Source organism: Phyllobates terribilis, unplaced genomic scaffold (genome assembly GCF_046119375.1).
Source record: "Phyllobates terribilis strain yellow unplaced genomic scaffold, ASM4611937v1 Scaffold_3__8_contigs__length_932513732, whole genome shotgun sequence".
Classification (NCBI taxonomy): domain Eukaryota; kingdom Metazoa; phylum Chordata; class Amphibia; order Anura; family Dendrobatidae; genus Phyllobates; species Phyllobates terribilis.
The window spans coordinates 70,996,815-71,015,110 of record NW_027362763.1 but is presented as its reverse complement, the minus strand read 5'-3'; positions in this window follow the sequence as shown (position 1 = coordinate 71,015,110).

Here is an 18,296-nt window from a genome sequence, read left to right as displayed (position 1 = left end):
GTGCCCGGCGTCTTCCTCCCGCTCTGCTGGCAGCGCGCGCTCCTCCCCGGTCACTGTGCTTAGGGCGCACGCGCGAGCGCTCCCCCTCTCTTAAAGGGGCCGCGCGCGCCGTCCTAAGGAGTCCCCGGCCAATGGCCGGAGGATCTCTCCATATATAAGGCACCTCCTCCAAAATGGAGGTGCCTGAGCAATGTTGTAGCATAGTTCATCACTCTGCTTCAGCCCTCAGGTCCCGTTTCCAGTTACCTGCCAGTTAACTGCCAGTTATCTGCCAGTTTCCTGTCTGATACCTGCCTGACACGTGTCTATCTGCTGTTATTCCTGCGGTCCGACAGTCTGCCTACCAGCCCTGCCAGTCTGTCTATGGATCCGTCTGCCCACTCACCTGGGAGCGCTCACCTGCTACCTGCCTGCTAGCCTACCTGGAGGCTCTGCCGTCACGTGCTGTGACTACCTGCCCGTCCAGAGACTCTTACCCGCTCACCTGGGAGCGTCCACTTGTTACCTGCCTGTTAGCCTACCTGGGTGCTCTTCCGTCACTTGCTGTGACCACCCGCTTGTCCAGAGACTCTCGTCCGCTCACCTGGGAGCGTCCACCTGCTACCTGCCTGCTTGCTTACCTGGAGGCTCAGCCGTCACTTGCTGTGACCACCCGCTTGTCCAGAGACTCTCGCTCGCTCACCTGGGAGCGTCCACCTGCTACCTGCCTGCTTGCCTACCTGGAGGCTCAGCCGTCACTTGCTGTGACCACCCGCTTGTCCAGAGACTATCGCCCGCTCACCTGGGAGCGTCCACCCGCTACCTGCCTGCTAGCCTACCTGGAGGCTTAGCCATCTCTTGCCGTGACCACCCGCCTGTCAAGAGACTGTCCCCGTCACTTGCCGTGACCTCCTGCCCTCTTACCCAGAGACTGTCCCCGTCACTTGCCGTGACCTCCTGCCCTCTAACCCAGAGACTGTCCCCGTCACTAGTCGTGACTGCCTGCCTGCTTTCCCTGGGTGTCACCCGCTTCCTTACAAGGACTGCCCCTTTGTATAGTTGCTCTGTGGTTCCACCTCCCAGACCCATTACAGTTGCTCGGGCCATGGAACCCGGTGGCACCCAAGCTCCCTCGCTCTCGGACCTATGTCATGAACTGTCCTGGCAGAGGTCCCAACAGGAGTCCATCCTGAGTCACCTGCGGAATGTCAACTCTCGCCTGGACACTCTGACTGCTCCACCAGCAACCACCGCTAGTGTCATGACTCGCAACCCGGCAGCGCCGCTGCCCACCAACACCTTGTTATCCTGCCCCGGACCCCGGCTTTCTGCACCTCCTCACTTCGGAGGCGATCCCGCTCAAAATCGGGGCTTCATAAACCAGTGCACCCTGCACTTTGAACTCCTGTCCCACCAGTTTATCTCCGACCGGGCCAAAGTAGCCTTCATTATGTCCCATCTCACGGGGGAGGCACTGGCTTGGCTAAATCCTCTATGGGAGAGAGGAGACCCCCTGGTGTCCGACCTGCCAGCCTTTCTCACAGCTTTCCGGAAAGTCTTCGACGAACCCGGACGGAAGACCTCATCCGCATCATCTCTGCTACGCCTCCATCAAGGAAATCTCACCGTGGGCCAATATGCCATACGGTTCCGTACCCTTGCTTTGGAGCTGGCCTGGGATAACGACGCCCTGGTGTCTGTCTTTTGGGAGGGTCTGTCCGGCCGTATTAAAGATGAACTCGCCGGTCGGGACATTCCTATCACTCTCGACGACTTAAGAACTCTTGCCACCCGGATTGACATCCGGTTACAGGAGAGCGCCAAAGAGGTCACCTGTGAGAGGAGGTTTCCACGTCTAGCCCCTACCTTTCAGAAACCCGTCTCTTCTCCCGCTACTCCCCAGGCGCACTCACCCGAACCTATGCAGGTCGACCAGACCAAGATGGTCAAAACCCGTCAAGAGTTACACCGAGCTGAGGGGAGCTGCTTCTACTGGGGCAGTAAGAAGCACCGGATCCGTACCTGCCCGGAGAGGTCGGGAAACGCCTGTGTCTAGGATCGCTCAGAGAGGTCGTACTAGACAAGAATAAACCCTCTCCATCTCTGCTGCTGTCGGTCTCTATCATCTGCGGGGAGAACCGTTATTTTGAACTAGCCCAACTTGACTCTGGAGCTGCCGGGAATCTCATTTCTCAGTCCCTGGTAGAAAAATACCGCATTCCCACCAAACCTCTGGCTGTACCCTTATCTGTTGCTGCCATGGATGGGGGCCTCTTACCACGTCCCATCCAACTCATCACCGAATCCATTACTCTGCAGGTGGGAATGCTGCATTCTGAGAGCATCTTCTTTCATGTTCAGCCTGGACTCTCTCACGCCCTCTTGCTAGGCCTACCTTGGCTTCAGAGACATGCACCCATGCTTGATTGGCAGACCGGAGAAGTCCTTCGCTGGGGACAGGACTGCCATAAGACTTGTTTAGTTCCCGTCCATCCTGTCCGTCCTTCTCCTACCCCAGCTAATCTACCTGGACTTCCGATTCCTTATTGGTCTTATGCGGACGTCTTTAATAAAAAGGAGGCAGAGACATTACCCCCTCATAGACCATACGACTGCCCAATCGACCTGTTACCCGGCACTACTCCTCCCCGTGGGCGTATTTACCCGTTGTCCGCTGCTGAGACCCGGTCTATGTCTGAATATATTGAGGAGAATCTGGCCCGGGGATTTATTCGGAAACCTACCTCCCCGGTGGGAGCAGGCTTCTTCTTCGTTAAAAAGAAGGATGGCTCTCTCCGTCCCTGTGTAAACTATAGAAGCCTTAACCAGATCACTGTGAAGAATAAATACCCCCTTCCGCTCATTCCGGAATTATTTGACCGTCTGAGGGGGGCTAGTATCTTCACCAAGCTATACCTCCGTGGGGCCTATAACCTGGTCCGTATCCGTCAGGGGGATGAATGGAAGACGGCATTCAACACCCGGGACGGCCACTATGAATATCTGGTAATGCCCTTTGGTCTCTGTAATGCTCCCGCCGTCTTTCAAGAGTTGGTCAATGACATCTTCCGGGACCTTCTCTACTCCTGCATAGTGGTGTACCTGGACGACATCTTTGTCTTCTCTCCGGATCTCCAGACTCACCGGAGGGACGTTCGTCAGGTCCTGCTCAGGCTCAGGCAGAACCACCTCTACGCTAAATATGAGAAGTGCCTCTTTGAGCAGACCTCGCTTCCGTTTTTGGGTTACTTAATTTCTCAGACGGGCCTACGAATGGATCCTGAGAAACTGTCTGCCATCGAGAAGTGGCCTCGGCCAGAGCGGTTGAAGGCTATTCAGCGGTTCCTGGGCTTCGCCAACTACTACCACCTCTTCATACCGCACTTCTCTTCCCGGACTGCCCCAATCTCTGCGCTCACCCGTAAGGGCACTGTAACGGGTCTGGGAGGCAGAACCTCTGAGCAACTTATACAAGGGGGCGGTCCTTGTAAGGAAGCGGGTGGCGACCAGGGAAGACAGGCAGGTAGTCACAGCAGGAGACCGGGACAGTCTCTGGGTAAATGGGCAGGAGGTCACAGCAAGTGACCGGGGCAGTCTCTGGGTGAACGGGCAGGAGGTCACGGCAAGTGACCGGGACAGTCTCTGGGTGAACGGGCAGGAGGTCACGGCAAGTGACCGGGACAGTCTCTGGGTAAAGGGTAGGTACGACCTGTGACGGCTGAGCCTCCAGGTAGGCTAGCAGGCAGATGGCAGATGTGTGCTCCCAGGTGAGCAGGCGAGAGTCTCTGGATAAGCAGGTGGTCACAGCATGTGACGGCGGAGCCTCCAGGTAGGCTAACAGGCAGGTAGCAGATGAGCGCTCCCAGGTGAGCGGGCAAGAGTCTCTGGACTGGCAGGTGGTCACCGCACGTGACGGCGGAGCCTCCAGGTAGGCTAGCAGACAGGTAGCAGATGAGCGCTCCCAGGTGAGCGGGCAAGAGTCTCTGGACTGGCAGGTGGTCACGGCACGTGACGGCGGAGCCTCCAGGTAGGCTAGCAGACAGGTAGCAGATGAGCGCTCCCAGGTGAGCGGGCAAGAGTCTCTGGACTGGCAGGTGGTCACAGCACGTGACGGCGGAACCTCCAGGTAGGCTAGCAGGCAGGTAGCAGGTGGGCTCTCCCAGGTGAGCGGGCAAGCTGGTCCATAGACAGACTGACAGGTGTCGGAAGGCAGACCGTCGGACCTCAGGCTAGCAAGCAGGTAAGCGGATAACAGGCAGGAATCAGACAGCAATCTGGCAGGAAACTGGCAGGTAACTGGCAGGTAACTGGAAACGGGACCTGAGGGCTGAAGCAGAGTAGTGAACAGTGCAACAACATTGCTCGGGCACCTCCATTTTGGAGGAGGTGCCTTATATAGGGTGAAGTCCTCCGGCCATTGGCCGGGGACTCCTTAGGACGGCGCGCGCAGCCCTTTTAAGAGGGGGGGAGCGCGCGCCCTAAGCACAGTGGCCGGGAAGGATCGCGCGCTGCCAGCAGAGCGGGAGGAGGACGCCGGGCTCGGAGCGGAGAGGTGAGGGGAACAGCGTCCCTGCCCTCTGCTAGGCAGGGACGCTACAGTACCCCCCCCTTTAGGCCCCCCCTTTTTTAGGCCAGACAGAAATTTAGCAAGGATGAGAGGGGCATGGATGTTCTCCCGGGGCTCCCACGTTCTCTCTTCAGGACCAAACCCCTTCCAATCTACTAGAAAAAAGGTCTTTCCTCTTACCCTTTTTGTGGCCAGAATGTTCTCTACCTCAAACTCGTTTTCAGCGGAAACCGGAGCAGGAGGCGTACCTGTAGACTTGGAAGAAGAATTAAGTACCACGGGTTTGAGGAGAGATACATGGAAGGAGTTAGGGATCCGCAAGTTGGCCGGGAGTTTCAACTTATTGGCCACCGGGTTGATCTGACTGATGATCTCCAGAGGACCGATGAACCGAGGCCCTAACTTATAGGAAGGAATCTTGAGCCGGACATACTTGGATGAGAGCCAGACCTTATCCCATGGACGGAATTGAGGAGGATCCAGACGTTTTTTGGCAGCATGTCTTTTCATACGCTCGGACGACTGAAGGAGTGCGGACCGGGTACTCTCCCACATGGAGGAAAATTTGTTAACAAGAGATTCCGCAGCCGGATTATCCACCGAGGTGGAGACGGGAAATGGGATCCGAGGATGCTGACCGAAGACTACAAAAAACGGGGATTTGGAGGAAGATTCGCTCTCGTGATTGTTGTAAGAGAATTCGGCCCATGGCAAGAGATCCACCCAGTCAGAATGGTGGGCATTAACGAAGTGCCGGAGGTAACTGGTCAGGATCTGATTGATCCGCTCCACTTGACCATTAGACTGTGGGTGGTAAGCGGAGGAGAAGTCCAGGGTGACGTCTAGCAATTTACAAGTGGCTCTCCAGAAACGTGAGGTGAACTGTACCCCACGATCCGACACGATGTGGAGGGGCAGGCCATGAAGACGGAAGATGTGGCAGATAAAGTCTTTAGCCAGTTCGGGTGCAGACGGGAGGCCTGGCAGGGGAATAAAGTGAGCCATCTTGGAAAAGCGGTCAGCGACCACCCAAATGACCGTACAACCGGCAGAGACGGGGAGATCAGTTATGAAGTCCATAGCAATATGCTGCCAGGGGGCAGCAGGCACAGGAAGCGGAAGGAGGCGACCAGCTGGCAGGTGTCTCGGGACTTTGTTGCGTGCGCAGGACACACAGGCAGAAACAAAGTCTATTACGTCCTTGTGCAGGGTAGGCCACCAGTAGTGCCGGGTAATAAGCTGGAGGGTCTTTTTCTGACCGGCGTGGCCAGCTAGTTTAGACGAATGGCCCCAGTGTAGGATCTTCTCCCGATCAGGTACTGAAACGAATGTCTTACCGGGAGGGAGACGATTTAGACTCACGGGAGCCACCTGCATTACTCTGTCGGGATCGATGATATGTTTAGGTTCTTCCTCGAGATCGGACACCAGAAAGGATCGGGACAAGGCGTCTGCTTTGACGTTTTTGTCAGCCGGGTGAAAATGAAGAACAAAATCAAAGCGAGCAAAAAACAAGGACCACCGGGCTTGGCGCGGGTTAAGTCTCTGGGCATGCTGGAGGTAAGCCAAGTTCTTGTGGTCAGTGTAAATTATTACCCGGTGAAGAGCCCCCTCGAGTAGGTAACGCCACTCCTCCAATGCCAGCTTGATGGCCAATAACTCTCGGTCTCCTATGGAATAGTTGCGCTCAGAAGAGGAGAAGAGTTTGGAGAAGAAGCCACAAGTTACCATTCTCCCGGAAGACGATTTTTGGGTAAGTACCGCTCCGGCTCCAGAGGAGGAGGTGTCAGCTTCCAGGAAGAACTGCTTGTTGCCGTCCGGGCGATGCAGCACCGGGGCGGAAGAGAAGGCCTGTTTTAAGGAAAGAAAGGCCTCCTCTGCTTCGGGCGGCCACTCTCTGGGATTAGTGCCCTTACGGGTGAGCGCGGAAATTGGGGCAGTCCGGGAAGAGAAGTGCGGTATGAAGAGGCGGTAGTAGTTGGCGAAGCCCAGGAACCGCTGAATAGCCTTCAACCCCTCCGGTCAAGGCCATTTCTCGATGGCAGACAGTTTCTCTGGATCCATTCGGAGGCCGGTCTGAGAAATAATGTAGCCCAAAAACGGAAGCGAGGTCTGCTCAAAGAGGCACTTCTCATATTTAGCGAAGAGGTGATTCTGCCTGAGCCTGAGCAGGACCTGACGAACATCCCTCCAGTGAGTCTGGAGATCCAGAGAGAAGACCAAGATGTCGTCCAGGTACACCACTACGCAGGAGTAGAGAAGGTCCCGGAAGATGTCATTGACCAACTCTTGAAAGACGGCAGGAGCATTACAGAGACCAAAGGGCATTACCAGATATTCATAGTGGCCGTCCCGGGTGTTGAATGCAGTCTTCCATTCATCCCCCTGACGGATACGGACCAGGTTGTACGCCCCACGGAGGTCCAGTTGGTGAAGATTCTAGCCCCCCTCAGACGATCAAATAACTCCGAAATGAGCGGAAGGGGGTACTTATTCTTCACCGTGATCTGGTTTAGGCCTCTATAGTCTATACAGGGACGGAGAGAGCCGTCCTTCTTTTTAACGAAAAAGAAGCCTGCTCCCGCCGGGGAGGTAGATTTCCGGATGAATCCCCGGGCCAGATTCTCCTCAATATATTCGGACATCGACCGGGTCTCAGCAGCGGACAATGGGTAAATACGCCCACGGGGAGGCGTAGTACCGGGTAACAGGTCGATAGGACAGTCGTATGGTCTATGAGGGGGTAATGTCTCTGCCTCCTTTTTATTAAAGACATCAGCAAATGACCAATAAGGAATCGGAAGTCCAGGTAGATTAGTTGGGGTAGGAGAAGGACGGACGGGATGAACGGGAACTAAACAAGTCTTATGGCAGTCCTGTCCCCAGCGAAGGACCTCTCCGGTCTGCCAGTCAAGCACGGGTGCATGTTTCTGGAGCCAAGGTAGGCCTAGTAAGAGGGCGTGAGAGAGTCCAGGCAGAACATGAAAAGAGATGCTCTCAGAATGCAGCATTCCCACCTGCAGAGTAATGGATTCGGTGATGAGTTGGATGGGACGTGGTAAGAGGCCCCCATCCACGGCAGCGACAGATAAGGGTACAGCCAGAGGTTTGGTGGGAATGCGGTATTTTTCTACCAGGGACTGTGAAATAAGATTCCCGGCTGCTCCAGAGTCAAGTTGGGCTAGTTCGAAATAACGGTTCTCCCCGCAGATAATTGAGACTGACAGCAACAGAGATGGAGAGGATTTATTCTTGTCTAGGTCGACCTCTCTGAGCGAACCTAGACACAGGCGTTTCCCGACCTCTCCGGGCAGGTACGGATCCGGTGCTCCTTGCTGTCACAGTAGAAGCAGCTCCCCTCGGCACGGCGTAAGTCCTGACGGGTTTTGACCATCTTGGTCTGGTCGACCTACATAGGCTCAGGAGAGTGTACCTGGGGAGAAACGGAGGGGGTGACGGGTCTTTTTTAAAGTAGGAGCTAGACGTGGAAACCTCCTCACACGGGTGACCTCTTTGGCACGCTCCTGGAACCGTAGGTCAATCCGGGTGGCAAGAGTTATTAAGTCATCGAGAGTGGTAGGAATGTCCCGACCGGCGAGTTCATCTTTAATACGGCCAGACAGGCCCTCCCAGAAGACAGATACCAGAGCGTCGTTATCCCAGGCCAGCTCCGAGGCAAGGGTACGGAACCGTATGGCAAATTGGCCCACGGTGAGACTTCCCTGACGGAGGAGTAGCAGAGACGATGCGGATGAGGTCTTCCATCCGGGTTCGTCGAAGACTTTCCGGAAAGCCGTGAGAAAGGCAGGCAAGTCGGACACCAGAGGGTCTCCTCTCTCCCATAGAGGATTCAGCCAAGCCAGTGCCTCCCCCGTGAGATGGGACATGATGAAGGCTACTTTGGCCCGGTCGGAGTTAAACTGGTGGGACAGGAGTTCAAAGTGCAGGGTGCACTGGTTTATGAAGCCCCGAGCATGAGCAGAGTCGCCTCCGAAGCGAGGAGGTGCAGAAAGCCGGGGTCCGGAGCAGGATACCATAGTATTGGTGGGCAGCGGAGCTGCCGGATTGCAAGTCATGACACTAGTGGTGGTTGCTGGTGGAGCAGAGTGTCCAGGCGAGAATTGACATTCCGCAAGTGACTCAGGATGGACTCCTGTTGGGACCTCTGACGGGACAGTTCATGACAAAGGTCCGAGAGCGAGGGAGCTTGGGTGCCACCGGGTTCCATGGCCCGAGCAAACTGTAACGGGTCTGGGAGGCGGAACCTCTGAGCAACTTATACAAGGGGGCGGTCCTTGTAAGGAAGCGGGTGGCGACCAGGGAAGACAGGCAGGTAGTCACAGCAGGAGACCGGGACAGTCTCTGGGTAAACGAGCAGGAGGTCACAGCAAGTGACCGGGGCAGTCTCTGGGTGAACGGGCAGGAGGTCACGGCAAGTGACCGGGACAGTCTCTGGGTGAACGGGCAGGAGGTCACGGCAAGTGACCGGGACAGTCTCTGGGTAAAGGGTAGGTACGACCTGTGATGGCTGAGCCTCCAGGTAGGCTAGCAGGCAGATGGCAGATGTGTGCTCCCAGGTGAGCAGGCAAGAGTCTCTGGATAAGCAGGTGGTCACAGCATGTGACGGCGGAGCCTCCAGGTAGGCTAGCAGACAGGGAGCAGATGAGCGCTCCCAGGTGAGCGGGCAAGAGTCTCTGGACTGGCAGGTGGTCACGGCACGTGACGGCGGAGCCTCCAGGTAGGCTAGCAGACAGGTAGCAGATGAGCGCTCCCAGGTGAGCGGGCGAGAGTCTCTGGACAGGCAGGTGGTCACAGCACGTGACGGCGGAACCTCCAGGTAGGCTAGCAGGCAGGTAGCAGGTGGGCGCTCCCAGGTGAGCGGGCAAGCTGGTCCATAGACAGACTGACAGGTGTCGGAAGGCAGACCGTCAGACCTCAGGCTAGCAAGCAGGTAAGCGGATAACAGGCAGGAAACAGACAGCAATCTGGCAGGAAACTGGCAGGTAACTGGCAGGTAACTGGAAACGGGACCTGAGGGCTGTAGCAGAGTAGTGAACAGTGCAACAACATTGCTCGGGCACCTCCATTTTGGAGGAGGTGCCTTATATATGGTGAAGTCCTCCGGCTATTGGCCGGGGACTCCTTAGGACGGCGCGCGCGGCCCCTTCAAGAGGGGGGGAGCGCGCGCGCGCGCGCCCTAAGCACCGTGGCCGGGAAGGAGCGCGCGCTGCCAGCAGAGCGGGAGGAGGACGCCAGGCTCGGAGCGGAGAGGTGAGGGGAACAGCGTCCCTGCCCTCTGCTACAGGCACTAATCCCAGAGAATGGCTGCCCGCAGCAGAGGAAGCCTTTCTTTCCTTAAAACAGGCTTTGTCTTCCGCTCCAGTGCTGCATCGCCTGGATGGCAACAAGCAATTCTTCCTGGAAGTTGACGCCTCCTCCTCTGGAGCCGGAGCGGTACTTACCCAAAAATCGTCTTCCGGGAGAATGGTAACTTGCGGCTTCTTCTCCAAACTCTTCTCCTCTTCTGAGCCCAACTATTCTATAGGAAACCGAGAGTTATTGGACATTAAGCTGGCATTGGAGGAGCGGCGTTACCTGCTCGAGGGGGCTCTTCACCCGGTAATAATTTACACGGACCACAAGAACTTGGCTTACCTCCAGAGTGCCCAGAGACTTAACCCGCGCCAAGACCGGTGGTCCTTGTTTTTTGCTCGCTTTGATTTCGTTCTTCATTTTCGCCCGGCTGACAAAAACATCAAAGCTGACGCCTTGTCCCGATCCTTCCTGGTGTCTGATCTTGAGGAGGAACCTAAACACATCATCAATCCCGCCAGAGTAATGCAGGTGGCCCCCGTGAGTCTAAATCGTCTCCCTCCCGGTAAGACGTTCGTAACGGTACCTGATCGGGAGAAGATCCTACACTGGGGTCACTCGTCTAAGCAAGCTGGCCACGCCGGTCAGAAAAGACCCTCCAGCTTATTACCCGGCACTACTGGTGGCCTACCCTGTACAAGGATGTAATAGACTTTGTTTCTGCCTGTGTGTCCTGCGCCCGCAACAAGGTTCCGAGACACCTGCCAGCCGGTCGCCTCCTTCCTCTTCCAGTACCTGCTGCCCCCTGGCAGCATATAGCTATGGACTTCATAACAGATCTCCCTGTCTCTGCCGGTTGTACGGTCATTTGGGTGGTCGCTGACCGCTTTTCCAAAATGGCTTATTTCATTCCCCTGCCAGGCCTCCCATCTGCACCCGAGCTGGCTAAAGACTTTATCCGCCACATCTTCCGTCTTCATGGCCTGCCCCTCCACATCGTGTCGGATCGTGGGGTTCAGTTCACCTCACGCTTCTGGAGAGCCACATGTAAGCTGCTAGACGTCACCCTGGACTTCTCCTCCGCTTACCACCCACAGTCCAATGGTCAAGTGGAGCGGATCAATCAGATCCTTACCAGTTACCTCCGGCACTTCGTTAATGCCCACCATTCAGACTGGGTGGATCTCCTGCCATGGGCCGAATTCTCTTACAATAATCACGAGAGCGAATCTTCCTCCAAATCCCCGTTTTTTGTAGTCTTCGGTCAGCATCCTCGGATCCCATTTCCCGTCTCCACCTCGGTGGACAATCCGGCTGCAGAATCTCTCGTTAGCAAATTTTCCTCCATTTGGGAGAGTACCCGATCCGCACTCCTTCAGTCGTCCGAGCGGATGAAAAAACACGCTGACAAAAAACGCCTGGATCCTCCACAATTCTGTCCTGGAGATAAAGTCTGGCTCTCGTCCAAGTATGTCCGGCTCAAGGTTCCTTCCTACAAGTTAGGGCCTCGGTTCATCGGCCCACTGGAGGTTATCAAACAGATCAACCCGGTGGCCTATAAATTGAAACTCCCGGCCAACTTGCAGATCCCTAACTCCTTCCATGTATCTCTCCTCAAACCCGTGGTACTTAACTCTTTTTCCAAGTCTACAGGTACGCCTCCTGCTGCGGTTTCCGCTGAAAACGAGTTTGAGGTAGAGAACATTCTGGCCACCAAAAGGGTAAGAGGAAAGACCTTTTTTCTAGTAGATTGGAAGGGGTTTGGTCCTGAGGAGAGAACGTGGGTGCCCCGGGAGAACATCCATGCCCCTCTCATCCTTGGTAAATTTCTGTCTGGCCTAAAAAAGGGGGGGCCTAAAGGGGGGGTACTGTATCATCGGCGTCCCTGCCTCCTGCTAGGCAGGGACGCTGTTCCCCTCACCTCTCCGCTCCGTGCCCGGCGTCTTCCTCCCGCTCTGCTGGCAGCGCACGCTCCTCCCCGGTCACTGTGCTTAGGGCGCGGGTGCGCGCGCTCCCCCTCTCTTAAAGGAGCCGCGCGCGCCGTTCTAAGGAGTCCCCGGCCAATGGCCGGAGGATCTCTCCATATATAAGGCACCTCCTCCAAAATGGAGGTGCCCGAGCAATGTTGTAGCGTAGTTCATCACTCTGCTTCAGCCCTCAGGTCCCGTTTCCAGTTACCTGCCAGTTACCTGCCAGTTACCTGCCAGTTTCCTGTCTGATACCTGCCTGACTCGTGTCTATCTGCTGTTATTCCTGAGGTCCGACAGTCTGCCTACCAGCCCTGCCAGTCTGTCTATGGATCCGTCTGCCCGCGCACCTGGGAGCGCTCACCTGCTACCTGCCTGCTAGCCTACCTGGAGGCTCTGCCGTCACATGCTGTGACTACCTGCCCATCCAGTGACTTGCCCGCTCACCTGGGAGCGCTCACCTGCTACCTTCCTGCTAGCCTACCTGGAGGCTCTGCCGTCACGTGCTGTGACCACCTGCCCGTCCAGAGACTCTTACCCGCTCACCTGGGAGCGTCCACCTGTTACCTGCCTGTTAGCCTACCTGGAGGCTCTGCCGTCACTTGCTGTGACCACCCGCTTGTCCAGAGACTCTTGCCCGCTCACCTGGGAGCGTCCACCTGCTACCTGCCTGCTTGCCTACCTGGAGGCTCAGCCGTCACTTCCTGTGACCACCCGCTTGTCCAGAGACTCTCGCCCGCTCACCTGGGAGCGTCCACCTGCTACCTGCCTGCTTGCCTACCTGGAGGCTCCGCCGTCACTTGCTGTGACCACCCGCTTGTCCAGAGCCTCTCGCCCGCTCACCTGGGAGCGTCCACCCGCTACCTGCCTGATAGCCTACCTGGAGGCTTAGCCATCTCTTGCCGTGACCACCCGCCTGTCAAGAGACTGTCCCCGTCACTTGCCGTGACCTCCTGCCCTCTTACCCAGAGACTGTCCCCGTCACTTGCCGTGACCTCCTGCCCTATTACCCAGAGACTGTCCCCGTCACTAGTCGTAACTGCCTGCCTGCCTTCCCTGGGTGTCACCCACTTCCTTACAAGGAATGCCCCTTTGCATAGTTGCTCTGTGGTTCCACCTCCCAGACCCGTTACATCGGACCTATCGCCCAGCCAGCTTCAAGAGAGTCAAGAGGAGACGACACGACGAAAGTTGCCAGTACAACTATTAGGTCTTCCCGAGTCTGGTTGCTTTTTAAAGACTCTGCAGATAACCCTAAAAAGGTCATTTGCACCACCTGCCAGGCCAGCATCAGCAGGAATAGCAAAACTAGCAGCCTGAACACCAACAACATGATCAGGCAGATGGCAGCAAAGCACCCGACTAAGTGGGCCGAACCCATGGCCAAGAAACAGTGTCTGCGGGTGACACCACTGCTTCTTCCACTGTTGTGCGTGCACACCAATCCCCTGTCCATGGCGCATGCGAAGATGCCTCTTGCCTTGCACGTGTCGTTGCATATTCTCAACTAGCACCATCAGCAATCATGTCTACATCTTTGTTCCAGCGCAGCGTTCAGTTGTCCCTATCCCAGTCCTTGGAATGCAAGCGCAAATACGCAAGCACAATTCACACATTTCCCGAATGCTTTTGCTCGAAATGTTGCCTTTTAAGCTCATGGAGATGGAAGCTTTCTGCAATCTGATGGCGATGGCTGTCCCTCAGTACTCAGTCCAAAGTCGCCACTATTTCTCCCACTGTGCCATCCCCGCATTACACGAGCACGTGTCCCACAACATTAGCTGTGCCCTCAACAATACAGTTAATAAGAAAGTCCACCTAACCACGGACACGTGTACAAGTGCTTGTGGGCAGGGACAGTACATCTCGCTGACGGCACACTGGGTTAATATAGTGGAAGCCAGGACCCAGTTTGACCTTGGGATGGAACACGTTCTCCCGATGCCGAGGATTGCGGGCCCTTGGTCAATCAGGGTTGCCTCCACATTCTACAACTACGGCACCTCCTCCTCCTCTTCAGCCTCCATCTCAGAAATGACCACAACAGTCACAAGTAGAGATGAGCGTTGTTCGACTCAAACTGTTCGCCAATCTCTGATTCGAGCTGTTTTGGGCGGTGTTCGAGCCGTTCGGAGAACACGAACGATTTGAGAAAAATTCGGCTGTTCGTGGTTATGTTCGATAACTGTTCGGGCACCAAAATCATAACTGGATTTTTTCTCAGAAATGATGAAAATTAATGTTAATACGCAGTTTGAGTGTACAGCGGGGCGGGGGGAGGGGCAGGGGATGGATCTCTGCAGGAATAATGAAGATCTCCATTTTTTTTTCTCTTTCCCGCATTTACAGTGGGGAGGTGCAATCTGTCAGCCTATCAGCAGCGCACACACGGAGTGGAGTGCTTTTTTTCACACAAGCAAGGGCATGTGTCATTGGCAGTGTATGTCACATGTCCTTGCCCTATAAGACCCAGCCATTTTCCCCGTCGCCACCATTTTCTCACTGCTGCAGCTGCATGTTAGACGGCACCGCTGTTGCTGTGTGCGCTATACCTTGTTAATTTCAAGCCAATTTTCGCACAAATCTACAGATAGCTTGGGAGTAGGGAATAGTTGTGATTGCAGTCCTTTTAAGGACTAGGTTACAGCATTTCCTATGACTTTTATCAGGCAGGTCTGTGCTCTTAAATAGATAGGTTGTGGGAGTAAAGACTAATTGTAATTGCAGTCCTTTTCAGGACTAGGTTACATCAGTTCCTATCAGTTTTTGCCAGGCAGGTCTGTGCCAGTGCTGTGCAAGTTTTTTTCACAGCATTTGGCTGAATCTAGCAAAGCTATTGCAGAGTGTGTTAGTCAGTGGAGTAGCCTATCTGTGTTGCAAGATACACCACCTGTGTATAGAATACCACTTTTTATACTGCACCTAGTGAAGTAAAATTTTTTGGGCATAGCATCATTCTATTAGTCCATCTATACTGACCTCCATCAGGTTGCAAATTGAATATAATTTTTTTCTGCATCTAGCTCTGAAAAAATATTTGGCCTTCTAGCAGTGTGTGAGACTTGTTCTATTAGTCCATCTATACTGACCTCCATCAGGTTGCAAATTCAAAATATTTTTTTGTCTGCATCTAGCTCTGAAAAAATATTTGGCCTTCTAGCAGTGTGTGGGACTTTCTCTATTAGTCCATCTATACTGACATCCATCAGGTTGCAAACTGAATATATTTTTTTTCTGCATCTACCTCTGAAAAAATATTTGGGCTTCTAGCTGTGTGTGGGACTTGTTCTATTAGTCCATCTATACTGACCTCCATCAGGTTGCAAACTGAATATAATTTTTTTCTAGATCTAGCTCTGAAAAAATATTTGGCCTTCTAGCAGTGTGTGGGACTTTCTCTATTAGTCCATCTATACTGACCTCCATCAGGTTGCAAACTGAATATATTTTTTTTCTGCATCTACCTCTGAAAAAAAATTTGGGCTTCTAGCTGTGTGTGGGACTTCTTCTATTAGTCCATCTATACTAACCTCCATCAGGTTGCAAATTAAAATTAATTTTCATCTGCATCTTGCTCTGAAAAAATATTTGGCCTTCTAGCAGTGTGTGGGACTTTCTCTATTAGTCCATCTATACTGACCTCCATCAGGTTGCAAATTAAAAATAATTTTTTGTCTGCACACCTCCTTACTATGCTGGCAGTAGGGCTCAACGTCATCAGGCGGTTTTTACTTTGAAATGTCTGGGAAATGTGAGTCACACAGCTGAGGAGTTGTGGTCAGCTCTGGAGAACCAATTTCATGAATGGTTGTCTCCACTGGACCTGAAACCAGGGAAGGCCGTGTGCGACAATGCTGCAAACCTGGGAGCGGCCCTTCGCCGGGGCAATGTCACACACGTGCCTTGTATGGCTCACGTGTTGAACCTGGTTGTCCAGCAATTTTTAGCCCACTATCCCGGACTAGATGGCCTTCTGCAGAGGGCACGGTCGCTGTGTGCTCACTTCCGCCGTTCGCATCCCGCAGCTCAGCGACTTACATCTCTACAGAAGTCGTTGGGCCTGCCACTTCACTGGCTAAAATGCGATGTGCCTACCCGGTGGAATTCAACTCTGCACATGTTGCAGCGACTGTGGCAGCACCCACAAGCCCTGGTGCAAAACATTCTGACGTATAGCCTGGGCCAACGAGATCCAGAGGTGTGGCAAATCACGCTGGAGGAGTGGTCTCAGATAAGGGACCTATGCACCCTTCTGCACAGTTTTGAAATGGCAACGAAGATGTTTAGTGCTAACGATGCCATTATCAGCATGACTATTCCGGTGATTTACATGCTGGAGCACATGTTAAACAGAATTCGGAGTCAGGTGGTGGCACAAGAGGAGGTGGAGGAAGTAGAGGAGGAGGAGTTGTATGCGGAAGGGCTAACATCTGCAAGGTCCAGACGGTCGTCAGCACCAAGGCGGCAGGCATGTGAGGGTGGGGGAGATGGTTTTACCAGGGCGCATGGTAGCAGCCAAACTAGTGAGGAAGGTGCAGGAGCCCAGGAAGAAGTGGAGGACGAACTGATGGAAGACTCATCAGATGAGGGGGACCTTGATCACATTTCTGTTGTGCGAGGTTGGGGGGAGAGGACAGAGGAAGGAAGCATGATTGTTACCTCGCTACCAACACAACAGGGACTTGGTGCTCCTGGATGTGCAACACACATGAGTGCCTTCTTGCTGCACTACCTGCAACATGACCCTCGAATTGTGAGAATTAGAAATAATCCTGACTACTGGGTTGCCACACTGTTAGATCCCCGGTACAAAAGTAAATTTGCAGAAATTATTCCTGCCATAGAAAGGGATGCACGCATGCAGGAGTATCAGCAGAGACTGTTGCAGAATCTTACATGTGCTTTTCCACAAAAACACCAGTGGTGCACGTAGTGAATCTCACAGTTCCAACTTGCCAACCGTGGGACCGTCGAGTGTTCAGCACTCAAACCCTAACAGAACCACAGTATCTGCTGGTAACATCAATTTTGCGGAATCATTTCACCACTTTTTTAGCCCATCCTTTGCAAGGCCACAGGAGACAAGAAGTCTGACACATAGTCAACGCCTAGAGACGATGGTACAGGAGTATCTCCAAGTAAACATTGAAGCCATGACTGTGTCAATGGACCCTTGCTCTTTTTGGGCTTCCAATCTGGATAAATGGCCGGACCTAGCCACTTACGCCTTGGAGATCTTGTCATGCCCCGCAGCCAGCGTTCTGTCTGAACGTGTGTTCAGCGCTGCTGGTGGTGTGCTGACAGATAAGCGCACGCGGCTCTCCACTGATAATGTAGACAGACCCACGTTCATAAAGATGAACAAATCATGGATCCGAAACGACTTTTCTACCCCTGCGTCATCCTGGGGAGAGTAAAAGCTTGATGATTGGTTAAAATCACCTCACCAACCATTTTAAGCTTTCAAATTACTAATCATGTTTATCTGTATCTTGGCTGGAAAATAATTTGGGCTTTGTAGCAGTGTGCAGTACTGATTCTATTAGGCCATCTATACTAAGCTCCACCAGATTTAAAATTACTAATCATGTTTATCTGTACCTTGGCTGGAAAACAATTTGGGCTTTGTAGCAGTGTGCAGTACTGATTCTATTAGGCCATCTATACTAAGCTCCACCAGATTTAAATTTACTAATCATGTTTATCTGTACCTTGGCTGGAAAATAATTTGGGCTTTGTAGCAGTGTGCAGCACTGATTCTATTAGGCCATCTATACTAAGCTCCACCAGATTTAAAATTACTAATCATGTTTATCTGTACCTTGGCTGGAAAATAATTTGGGCTTTGTAGCAGTGTGCAGCACTGATTCTATTAGGCCATCTATACTAAGCTCCACCAGATTTAAATTTACTAATCATGTTTATCTGTACCTTGGCTGGAAAATAATTTGGGCTTTGTAGCAGTGTGCAGCACTGATTCTATTAGGCCATCTATACTAAGCTCCACCAGATTTAAAATTAATAATAATTTTTAGCTGCATCTAGCCCGGAAAATAATTTTGGGACTCCGAGATTCGCAAGACACATAAGTGCCTTCTTGCTGCACTACCTGCAACATGACCCTCATATTGTCAGAATTCGAAGTAATCCTGACTATTGAGTTGCCAAACTCTTAGATCCCCCAAACTTTTCGATCAACCTTTTCATTTTAATAAAGACCAAAAAAATGTTCATTTTTGAAATTATAAGCATTAGCAGGTTATTAGAAACTGAAATCAAACAGTTTTCAACTCAAAACTTTATTCTAGGTGATGTTACATTTTCACATAGGACCCCTTGTTCGAAAGGAGCTTCTGAACTCTCTCGTCCATTGAATTTGTCAGGTTTTGGATGGTTTCTGCTTCAATTGTTTTGCATGAGGACAGAATACCCTCCCAGAGCTGTTGCTTAGATGTGAACTGCCTCCCGCC